The sequence below is a fragment of the Palaemon carinicauda genome, chromosome 3 (genome assembly GCF_036898095.1).
Source record: "Palaemon carinicauda isolate YSFRI2023 chromosome 3, ASM3689809v2, whole genome shotgun sequence".
In the NCBI taxonomy this organism is placed as follows: Eukaryota; Metazoa; Arthropoda; class Malacostraca; order Decapoda; family Palaemonidae; genus Palaemon; species Palaemon carinicauda.
In genome coordinates this window covers 76,475,505-76,488,070 of record NC_090727.1, presented here as the reverse complement: position 1 = coordinate 76,488,070, position 12,566 = coordinate 76,475,505, and the positions used below count along the sequence as shown (strand labels likewise).

Here is a 12,566-nt window from a genome sequence, read left to right as displayed (position 1 = left end):
GAACGTCAACAACTGCGTAGTCTAAAAAACTAAACGTTAGTTCATCTTTGAAAACAGTACGAAGACTATCAAGGAAATTCTTTCATAAAACATTAAATTTAAAAAGTTTTAAATTCTTTAAAGGCTAAATACGATATAACGGGCTCAACGTTGATTAACTTCGGTTCCAAGTTAGGACCGCCTACTATCAGGAAAGGTCGCATATAAACAAAACATAAAAATTATCTTTATATGTTTATAATAAATGGAAAGTTAATCGAAGAGGCCTAATAAAGGCGGAGAGATATAAAATATATAGATCTATAACGTGTTAAGCAAAATTACTAAAAACCTAAACACACTTCCGTCTAAGGGAAGGGTCGGCCATTTAAAAGTGAAAGAGAGTCCATACTCTCTTTGTCACCATAATTAAATCTATCCAAAACGAGTTCAAGTTTTGAGATGAAGATAAAACACCTGCATAGCGAAAGCTCAAGACTAGAATAGTGTACTTCACCAAATAGTTGTGAAAACAAATCCAGTTAGTAACAGCGTATTAGTAGGTCTTGCCGGCAGCCCGACAGAGAGAAAATTGGTTCTGTGTTTACATTGAGTACTGAGTACCTGCTCGACAGATGGCGCTGTTGATGTACACCCCCTACCTGCATAGCGATCGCTGGCGTATTTTGAACGTAGAGTTTTCTGTCGAGCAACAGAGTTGCAGCTTATATAATCACCGGCTAAGTTTAATATTGAAAAATACCATTTTTAAATATTTAACTTAGCCGGTGAATATATAATAGCTGATTCACACCCAAGGAGGTGGGTAGAGACCAGAATTAAATATGTTTACATCGTATAAGCTAAGAGTTTTTTATTTCATTTTGGCAGTTATCAATATAACAAAAACAAAATAAATAGGTACCTGGTAAGGAAGTCGACTTAGACGATTACTCTGCCTTATAAGTACGTCTTCCTTACGGAGCCCAGCGATCCTCTTAGGATGCTGACAGACCCCCAGGAGCTGAAGTATCAAGGGCTGCAACCCATACAACAGGACCTCATCAAACCCCTAATCTGGGCGCTCTCAAGAAATGACTTTGACCACACGCCAAATCAACCAGGATGCGAAAGGCTTCTTAACCTTCCGGACAACCCATAAAAACAACATTAAAACATTTCAAGAGACAGATTAAAAGGGTATGGAATTAGGGAATTGTAGTGGTTGAGCCCTCACCCACTACTGCACTCGCTGCTACGAATGGTCCCAATGTGTAGCAGTTCTCGTAAAGAGACTGGACATCTTTCAAGTAAAATGACGCGAACACTGACTTGCTTCTCCAATAGGTTGCGTTCATGATACTTTGCAGAGATCTATTTTGCTTAAAGGCCACGGAAGTTGCTACAGCTCTAACCTCGTGCGTCTTAACCTTAAGCAAAGATCGGTCTTCCTCACTCAAGTGTGAATGAGCTTCTCGTATTAACAATCTGATAAAATATGACAAAGCATTCATTGACATAGGCAAGGATGGTTTCTTAACCGAACACCATAACGTTTCAGATTGGCCTCGTAAAGGTTTAGTACGAGCTAAGTAGAACTTAAGAGCTCTAACAGGGCATAAGACTCTTTCTAGTTCATTGCCTACGATCTCCGATAAGCTAGGAATATCGAAAGATTTAGGCCAAGGACGAGAAGGTAGCTCATTTTGGCTAGGAAACCAAGTTGCAGAGAACAAGTAGCTTTTTCTGACGAAAACCCGATGTTCTTGCTGAAGGCATGAAGCTCACTGACTCTTTTAGCCGAGGCTAAGCATACCAGGAAAAGAGTCTTAAGAGTGAGATCTTTCAGGGAGGCTGACTGTAAAGGCTCAAACCTGTCTGACATGAGGAATCTTAGGACCACGTCTAAATTCCACCCAGGAGTAGCCAAACGACGCTCCTTAGAGGTCTCGAAAGACTTAAGGAGGTCTTGCAGATCTTTATTGTTGGAAAGATCTAAGCCTCTATGCCGGAAGACCGAGGCCAACATGCTTCTGTAGCCCTTGATAGTAGGAGCTGAAAGGGATCGTACTTTTCTCAGGTATAATAGAAAATCAGCTATTTGGGCTACAGAGGTACTGGTCGAGGATACGGAAACTGACTTGCACCAGTTTCGGAAGACTTCCCACTTCGATTGGTAGACTCTAATGGTAGACGCTCTCCTTGCTCTAGCAATCGCACTGGCTGCCTCCTTCGAAAAGCCTCTAGCTCTCGAGAGTCTTTCGATAGTCTGAAGGCAGTCAGACGAAGAGCGTGGAGGCTTTGGTGTACCTTCTTTACGTGTGGTTGACGTAGAAGGTCTACTCTTAGAGGAAGACTTCTGGGAACGTCTACTAGCCATCGAAGTACCTCGGTGAACCATTCTCTCGCGGGCCAGAGGGGAGCAACTAACGTCAACCTTGTCCCTTCGTGAGAGGCGAATTTCTGCAGTACCTTGTTGACAATCTTGAATGGTGGGAATGCGTAAAGATCTAGATGTGACCAATCTAGGAGGAAGGCATCTATATGAATTGCTGCTGGGTCCGGGACTGGAGAGCAATAGATTGGAAGCCTCTTGGTCAGCGAGGTTGCAAAGAGATCTATGGTGGGTTGACCCTAAGTCGTCCAAAGTCTCTTGCACACATCCTTATGGAGGGTCCATTCGGTTGGAATTACTTGACCTTTCCGACTGAGACAATCTGCTAGGACGTTCAAGTCGCCCTGGATGAACCTCGTTACTAGGGAGATGCCTCGATCTTTTGACCAGATGAGCAGGTCCCTTGCGATCTCGTACAAAGTCAGTGAGTGGGTACCTCCCTGTTTGGAAATGTACGCCAAGGCCGTGGTGTTGTCCGAGTTTACCTCCACCACCTTGCCTCGAAGGAGATTCTCGAAGCTTATCAAGGCCAGATGAACCGCCAAAAGCTCCTTGCTGTTGATATGCATGCTCCTCTGACTCGAGTTCCACAGACCTGAGCATTCCCGACCGTCCAGCGTCGCGCCCCAGCCCAAGTCCGATGCGTCCGAGGAGAGAACGTGGTTGGGTATCTGAACTGCCAGGGGAAGACCCTCTCGCAGGCTGATATTGTCCTTCCACCAAGTCAGACAAGACTTTATCTTTTCGGAAATCAGGATCGAGACCGCCTCTAGCGTCTTGTCCTTTTTCCAGTGAAAAGCCAGATGGAATTGAAGAGGACGGAGGTGTAGTCTTCCTAGCGAGACAAATTGCTCCAGGGATGACAGCGTCCCTACCAGACTCATCCACAGCCTGACTGAGCAGCGTTCTTTCTTCAGCATCTTCTGGATGGAGAGCAGGGCTTGATCTAAGCTGGGGGCCGACGGAAAAGCCCGAAAAACTTGACTGTGAATCTCCATCCCTAAATACAGAATAGTTTGGGATGGGACCAGCTGTGACTTTTCCAAATTGACTAGGAGTCCCAATTCCTTGGTCAGATCTAGAGTCCAATTGAGATCCTTCAGACAGCGATGACTGGAAGAGGCTCTGAGAAGTCAGTCGTCCAAGTACAGAGAGGCTCTGATCTCCGATAGCTCGAAACTGGTACCCCACATTCCTGTAAACAAACCTCAGAAACGGTTGGGAATCCGGGTGTATAGGAATGTGGAAGTATGCCTCCTGAAGGTCGAGAGGGACCATCCAGTCGCCTTCCATAAATGCTGTCAAGACAGCCTGGTAGACTTCATCGTGAAGTTTGTCTTGACAATGAATACATTGAGCGCACTTGCCTCTTACGTACTCCTGCAGTGAACATGGCTGCCAAAACATGGAGCCATCCCTGAGGGACTTGTCCCTGCAGAGAACGTGGCTGTCAGATCATTGGAGCCATCCCTGAAAGCCTTGTTTATGCATGACATAATTGTACAGCAAAACTTCAAAGGCTCGAAAAACAGCTGTGAAGTTGACCTGTAAAATCTTGGAGCGTCTCCTGGCCAGGCGCCAGGAAGAGTCTACGAGATTTGAGAAGTCTATCTGGGCAGAGGCAGGAACTCCCAAGCCGAGAACTTCTCTCGTGTCATATCAGACTCTCGCTCTATAAGCCAGTTTAAAAGAAGGGAAAGCAAAGGCTGTATCCCCCAAACTCCTCCTGGTGATAAACCAGTCGCCTAGCAAACGTAAAGCTCTCTAGGAGAGCGAGAGAGCACTAGCTTATAAAACAACGGCTTCGAAGTAGCTAGGCCTAGTGTAAGCTCTGACGTTTAGGCGAACGAGGAGCAGCAGTTACAAAAAGATCCGGACAAAGATCCTTAAAAATCAGCATGATTTATTTTAAAGTCCATAGAGGGCTAAGCAGCTTTAGGCTCCTCTCCGTCTGACAGAGTCCTCAAGGGAATATCAGTAGGAGGGGGAACAGCAACTTCCTCATCTAAAGGAACCTTGTTCGAAAATAGTCGAGTCTCAAGCAAGGGAGAGACCTACCGTGGTGGCAATGCTTTACAAGCAGAGTCCACACGCACTGGTGCATTAGTAGCGGACCAGGACGCAACGTCATGTAACTGCTTGACAGTCTGAACTGTCAACAACAACAGGTGCGAGAGACCAGGACGCAACGTCATGTAACTGCTTGACAGTCTGTGAACTGTCAACAACAACAGGTGCGTGAGGACGCACAGCGTCCACTCGAGACTGCTTTGACCGCCTAGACTGAGCAATCAAAACAACTCTAGAATGCGGAGGTTGACGCACAGCGTCAAAACAAGTCAACTCCGATTGTTAGCGAACGTCCTGAACGTCAACAGGAGCATCAGCAAGTGGCCTAACGTCCAAATGTGGCTGAAAAACCACACGAGACCGCATCGAGTGTGGTTCTAAACAACCTGACTGACGTGACTTAGCTATGCCAACGTCAACAGGACGCACAAAGGAACGTTAGGTTGGCTGAAAGCCAGGATCTCGATGAGATAAACGGCTAGGCTCAACGGACTAATCGGCAGAATAGTCTTCCATTGCATGTCTTGCCGTACAACCCATTAAGGATCAACGGAAAAAGTTGCGGTAAGAGACGAGGGTAACGTCTGTGACCGCAAAACCTTGCCAACAAAAAGACTCTCGGAGTCTGTGTTACGCTTTTGTTAGGCGGCGAGCAGTTTTCCGATGACTGCATAGGGTCAGAGCTGTCCTAATGGCTACAACCAGGACGCTGGACCTGTCCTGAAAGGACTGACTTTCGCTTAAGGGCCTCGAAACCTTGTTTCAGGTTTCTTATGCGAAAACCTTCGGATGACGAGGAGAAAATTGTCTCTCTCGCCTTATGGTAGGGGAGATCTTGGTAAGATACACCCGATACCATAGAGGGAACGTCTGTTCGCTGATCAAGGCCTCTCGAACCCATAAGTCGTACGACATTACTTCTCCCCTGGGCTTGGGAGCTTGCAAGAGGTCCCGGACTAGGTGAACGACAGGCACGAACAGACGAACCCTCGGACGCAACACTGTAACACTTTGCGCAATATCACTTTATCACTACGATTTTCTGTTTTGCACTTATTTCACTGAAATCGAAACTTTTACCGATTTCTACCTGAAGCACGCAATTCTACCCTCATCAAAAGGTAGTAATAGCGAAATCAGTCGTATAATGTAAGCACATTAATACCAGCAAAAAACATAAACATCTTTTAGATAAAAAAATCAGTGGCTGGGGAAGAGACTAAACACTAGTTCATTCAAAACTACGTTTTCAATCTCTCACCGTACATTGCCTGGGGACGAGAATAAAACTAAAAACGTTTTATCCTTTCTCCCCGTACAGAGACTAGGGACGAGAGTAACACGAGAACAACGTTACCCGCTTGAACGGAACGTTTTCTCTCCTCTCTCTCCCTCCGTCTCTATCTCTCTTTCTCTCTTGATTTCGCACCTAAGAGAAGAGCCCAATTACGTTTCGTCAAAAAAACATGTTATTTGACCAAAGGAAAAAACTGAAAGGTTTTTCAATTAAAAAGTTCCTTTAAAATAGAATTTTAAAACATTTAAGCTTTGAAAGAAGAATGAACAAAACGTCAGAATCGATTTACTCTTTCTGCAAAGTGAAACCGTGATACTCTCTCTCTCTATCGTAACGATAGAGCGCAAACTGCGTAGCATAAAAAACTAAACGTTAGTTCATCTTTGAAAACAGTACGAAGACTATTCAAAGAAAATCTTTCATAAAATATCTATTAAAAAATATTCATTTAAAAAGTTTTAAATCATTAGCACTTTAAAAGCTATTTACGATTGAAAGGGCTCAACGTTGTTTAACTTCGGTTTCCAAGTTAGGACCGCCTACTCTCAGGAAAGGTCGCATATAAACAAATCATTAAAATTTATTTTTATGTTTATTATAAATGGAAATTTAATCGAAGAGGCCTTATAAAGGCGGTGAGCTATAAAATATATAGAGGAAAATCTATAATTAATTTATAACGTGATAAGATAATTGCTAAAAGCCTAAACCCACTTCCGTCTAAGGGAAGGGTCGGCCATTTAAAAGTCAAAGAAAATCCATACTCTCTTTGTCATCAAAAATTAAATCTATCCAAAAACGAGTTCAAGATTTAAGATGAAAATAAAACACCTGCACTGCGAAAGCTCAAACCAAAATGAAGTACTTCACCAAATATGTTGAGAAAACTCCAGGTTCTACAGCGAGTAAAAGTACGTCTTGTCGACACGTCGACAGAGAAGAAATTGAGTCTTTGTTTACATCGAGAGTGGTATCTGGCCGACAGTTGGCGCTGGTGGGCACACCCGCAACCTGTATAGCGATCGCTGGCGAGTTTTTATTGTATGTGTCTGTCGAGCAACAGAGTTGCAGCTATTATATATTCACCGGCTAAGTTAAATATTTAAAATACTCAGCTTTTAATTTCTGTAAGAACAGATATATTATAACCACATTCAACTAAGTCATGGAGATTTGTACCAATAGTTATGAACTACTCTAAGAAAAGTATTTTATGTATAGTTTTGCTGAAAAGAATTTGCTTATATATACCCTAAAATACTGAATGAACAACGCACATACGGAACAACAAACTTCTCAAACCAAATACAGTGCTTGTAACAAGCAAACTTTCTGTTCAAATCTACGAAAGCAGTAGATGGCCCAAGAAGTGCTCGCAGAGAGTAATACCAAAATCTCAAGCTTTTGAAAAATGCTGAACAAATTATAAAACTTCAAAAATTCCATACAGTTGAGGGTGGAAATATGCTAATTAAATTGAGTTTTTAATAACACATAAGTCATTCAATATCAGGCAAGGTAAAATTCTTCTGCAAAGATATAACAGGAGTCTTTGCCTAAGGTAAGCCCCTCACATATTGGGGTAGGTTAGGTAAGGGAAGAAATGATCTGCCATTAACACACATTTGGTAGTTACAATAAAATTGATATATTAACTTTTTATGATAAGTCAAATCTACATACATAATTCCATGAATTTCCAGCAATGGCCTGGATCATAGAATTTGAATCATATAATAGAATCGTGGGCCACTCTCTGCCACTACGAAAATGGTAGTGTCACTAGAAGCCGGTTCAAAACCTCTAAATCTATATTTTACATATAAATTATAAGATTGTCACTTTTAATTATATATCAAATTAACAATAGACTTGTATAGATTAAATTCTTATACTAATACTTACAGGAAAGTCACTTTAAAAGGCACAAAAATTAAATAAAACTTATGAACAGGGACAGGAATTGAAGAGCTGGATGACCGTCTGGCGTCTGTTGTTGTTGTTGTTGTATCACACGGGCCTTTCCCTTGGTTCTGGCGTCTGCCATATTGTTATGAGGATAAATATACCTAAACAAACGAAACTTCCCCTAAAATAGGGGCTAAGTTTCTCCCTAGCATTCATCAACACAATCTAAATTCAGTATTATATATATTTCTCTGCTTTCTAGTTACATTACATAATGTAATTAATTTCAGGAATTACATTTTTGTAATCATAAATAATGAAATTTTCCTTAAAGCATCAAACTGATTTTGAAAACTTGTCCCCCAAATCCCTAAATTTTTCTGATTTTGGAATAATTCCCCTAAATGTAGAAGCCACGATCTAAGTGCCAACAAGCTTAAATACAAAATATCCAATAAAATCATATATAAATTTAATATAAAGCCCTTAAACCATATAATTATTTAATTTCATTATTATTATGATATGTTTATAATAATTGATCATGTTTTTATACAAATTTTACGTTCGGCACCTAAAAAATTTTCATGGACATGGCGATGGTATCGCCTCCTATTGAGTGTAAAAACAACTAATTTTGCAACTATTAACTTTTGTATTATATAACTAATGTATAAACTCAAAATTTATGCTTAATAAATATTTTTTTTACTGAATATTGAATCAATAAACTAGGAAAATTGATTTAAAATAGTTTTTTATGCAAATAATTCTTTATTTATCAAATAAATATGATATATTAAAGGTACATTGTAACTAGAGGTTGGTAATGCAAAAAACAGCTGATATTTTAGCAAGAACACGTGGTCAAAATGAAATAGATTATATGAATTAAAATTAGTTAAATTTTCAATAAAATTCCCTTAGATTTTACTAAAGTTTAATTTTAATCAAGAAAATTTGTTGAAAAGTCTGTATATTTTTCATAATTTGGAATAATAAGGATATTTTGTTAGTGTTTAAATTTGGCGCCAAGTTTTATGGTGAAAATAACGACTTTGGACGTAAGCTATTTAGAGTTAAAATAACAGTGGACAATAATAGCTATTTTAAAAGTAATTGTCAACTTTGTATGTAAACAACGGCAAATTACCTTTATTATCTTGCAAATATTTAGCAAAAAATAGCACAGATTGAAAAAATAAACATATATTAGTTTATTTTTTGTCTTAATATATAAATATACTATTAAAATTATATATAAAATAAATATATATCATTAGAGTAGTTGAAAACTTATGCTAGAAGGCTGACTTAGTATACAACTATAATTTTAAATTTAGATTATTCATATATAAAATATATTTTGATTAAAATTTACTTAAAAATTATTAAATTATTGAGTAAATATATTATTATGGTTATAAATTCTTTAGTTATTTGTAAAATAATATTAAATTTTAAGGTTTTTTGCTAAATTTGTCTGGTAAACTATGAAATAAACATTTCTTCTTTTGCCAAATCTTATAAGGAAATAACATATACAATTTTGACTTTTAAACTTGATTAAAATCAATCAAATTTTAACATAATAATTTCATCTGCAATTTTCATCTGGATTATGAATGATAAAATTGAAATCTCTTGTTGCTTAAATAAGTTTTAAAATCAAAGTCTTCCAACAATTTTTAAATTCATTTGTCTGAGTCACCAATACTAGGTTGGTTTCCTGTGAGTGATCAGATAAAAGTCTCCCACCATCACCAATCTGCATTTTGCCAGCTTAGTGATATAATTGGCCAAACCATAGACATGAATAAGAACATGTCTGAGGTTTTTGTCCTGCAGTGGACTAGAAACGGCTACATAGATCTCTCTCTCTCTCTCTCTCTCTCTCTCTCTCTCTCTCTCTCTCTCTCTCTCTCTCTCTTTATTCATTTCTTTATTTCCTTTCCTCACTAGGCTATTTTTTCCTGTTGGAGTCCTTGGGCTTATAGCATCCTGCTTTTCCAATTAGGGTTGTAGCTTACCTAATAATAATAATAATAATAATTATTATTATTATTATTATTATTATTACAAATAATAATAATATTTAAAAGCTTAAATTACCTTACCTTATTATATACTTACAGTCCACAGTGTATTTGTGTGTGAGTGAGTTTGCGTGCGTGTGTGCATGTGTGTGTGCACGCACGTGTGACCTCTTCATGTGGTTATTGATATGTAAGTATTATTTTTTATTTATAGTTTATATAGATGTGTGTATTTATAATAAATTTTAGTTTTTATTATTATTTTGTGATTATATTAAACTATACAAGAAATTTATATATATTTGCGTTTTGAACTCTCTCTCTCTCTCTCTCTCTCTCTCTCTCTCTCTCTCTCTCTCTCTCTCTCTCTCTCTCAATCATGAGTACCTTAGATTGGAAACCTTGTATATACTATAGTTTATATATCAACGTTCTTATACCTTACATATATATATATATATATATATATATATATATATATATATATATATATATATATATATATATATATATATATATATATATATATAATATTCTCAGATTTTTAAATAAGGTTCTAACTAAATATTAGACTCATATAATATATACGATATGTTTATAAAGGATGGACAGATAATTTAGAGAGAGAGAGAGAGAGAGAGAGAGAGAGAGAGAGAGAGAGAGAGAGAGAGAGAGACGAATACATGTGACTTTGTTTTGTTTTCCAACAATGGTGCGCCGAGTCCCTGCCAAATCTCCAAACCATATTCTACTTCAAACTTGATTAGGGATTTATTGTGTTATAAATGATTTGATTATTATAAAAAAATCACTCTTTTTAAAGCCTTGATTTGTATGTGATACTTGAATTTCGAATAAATGAATTATCCACTAAATTGCTTTGAACATGTGGCAATGTTGCTTTTCCTCTTCTCTAGGCAGTCCACATAAATTATGATCCGACATGTTTGTCCAGCCTTAATAAAGCATAATGCAATGCTATTCATTAGTCAAGCCATAAAGTATCAGTAATTGTTTAATATGTTGTTATTTAAGTCACTATTTAAATATTTACGCCGGAAAAAGGCTAGAGGCAGAGCCGTTGTATGTTAGACTTGGCCAGTTTCACAATGGATTGTTTGTGAAAATTAACTTTAATTCTAAGCACGATTTTCTTGGCTTATATCTATGCGTAATTAAGATAAGCCAAAATAACTAAGAATTGACACTTGATAAATCTTGACAACCATTTTTAACGTAATATTCAAAATCATGTTTAAAACTTTAGGTTTCATATAGGCCTAATCCTAAGTTTATTTGTACTTTGCAAAATAGCCAGCATAACTGTAGTGAAAATGAAGTACAATTAAAAATGTAATAAAAAATAAAAAATAAGAATTAATAATGGGCTAAAAAATAAATGAACTCTAAAACTGACTCATGCATTTTAATTCACTTAGCTATCCAAAGTAGAAATTTCTTCTTCTTATACTTTCTAGTCTTTAGTTCTTGGTAACTGATAGATTATTTCCTTTTATTTTTTTACCAATTTCTCATAATGTTCCTGATTTATTTTTGTATAAGTCTTTATCTCTATAAAAAAGGAAAAATGAAGCTCGCAGCCATGTCTACGGTAAGGCCTCTTTTAGAATGAATATTCTAATTTAGTTCACTTCTGAATATAAACTATATGCGTATGTGCGTGTTTACGTCTCGATACATTTTTCAGTTCATAACATCTTAACATAAATAAATATGAAGTATTAACGTAGACAAATCTTCACAGAAAAAGAGAGAGAGAGAGAGAGAGAGAGAGAGAGAGAGAGAGAGAGAGAGAGAGAGAGAGAGAGAATCATTACATGATTCATTTGAGTAGGATTGCTTCATACAACTCTCTCTCTCTCTCTCTCTCTCTCTCTCTCTCTCTCTCTCTCTCTCTCTCTCTCTCTCTCTCTCTCATAAACAAAAACTCCTTAGAAATGTGTGTGTGAGCGTGTGTGTATGTAGACATCACGAAAGCTGACGTGACGAACACATGAAATATGTATAAATGCATGAACAAATTCATGTATAAATGCATGAATTATCGAGACAAACTGAGTCGTTTACCAATAAAATAGATTTTCTTTGGATAATTACGGGAATAGAAGAAGACCTGAAAATATTTAATGAGGATGACAGACAATAGATGGATATTAAGAACAACAGACTGGGTCCCTAGAGATTGTAAAAGAAGCAGAGGGAAAGGAAGAGAAGACGATGGATCGACGAACTAAGAAACTTTGCGGGTGTAAACTGGCATAGAAAGCCTATAAACAGGCTCAGTGGAAGGACATGTCTGAGGCCTTTGTCCTGCGGTGGACTAGTAATACACACACACACACACACATATATAAACCGATTAAAACAACACAAAGTTACAAAGGAAAAAAATTAGCCTTACCCTTAAGAACGAAGTAGAGTAGATCCCTTTAGGTTCACTAATCATTGTTCACTGACCTTGTCCCGTCAGCCGTCAGCGTCAGGACTCGGTCTCAGTCACTCAGGACGTAGGACCGCCTTCCAGGGCCCAAGGTCACGGTGGGCCGCGGGAGGCGCCTCAGGGCTTTCAGGAGTCGCGAAGTCTGTGAGATTTAGGGACAGCGTAATTTTTCAAATTTATTTTAAGTAATGAATAGTGATTAAAATTGTTATTAAATTCTAAAATGTGTGTATTAAAATAAAGTCTATATCAGGATAGATATTCTGAATAGAAAAACTCTTTTTTTATATATTCGTTTTATGGGAAATTACGAGATCTGTGAGATTTAGTCATTCTTCCGACCATTCGGCCTCTTGCCATTTATTTCAATTCATTTCCAGGGGTTTTTTTTATAGTCCCTATCCTATATAGCCTCCCAAA

At 37.9% G+C, this 12,566-nt stretch overlaps 1 long non-coding RNA gene across 1 annotated transcript in view; it reads right to left on the bottom strand.

Annotated features, from left to right (window-relative positions):
* LOC137638346 (uncharacterized) overlaps window positions 1-7,719 on the bottom strand; it is a 34,857-nt gene extending 27,138 nt beyond the window's left edge. The window contains exon 1 of the long non-coding RNA XR_011044085.1: window positions 7,647-7,719. This is a non-coding gene — a long non-coding RNA (uncharacterized lncRNA). The remainder of the gene's footprint in view (window positions 1-7,646) is intronic.
* Window positions 7,720-12,566: the final 4,847 nt, after the last annotated feature.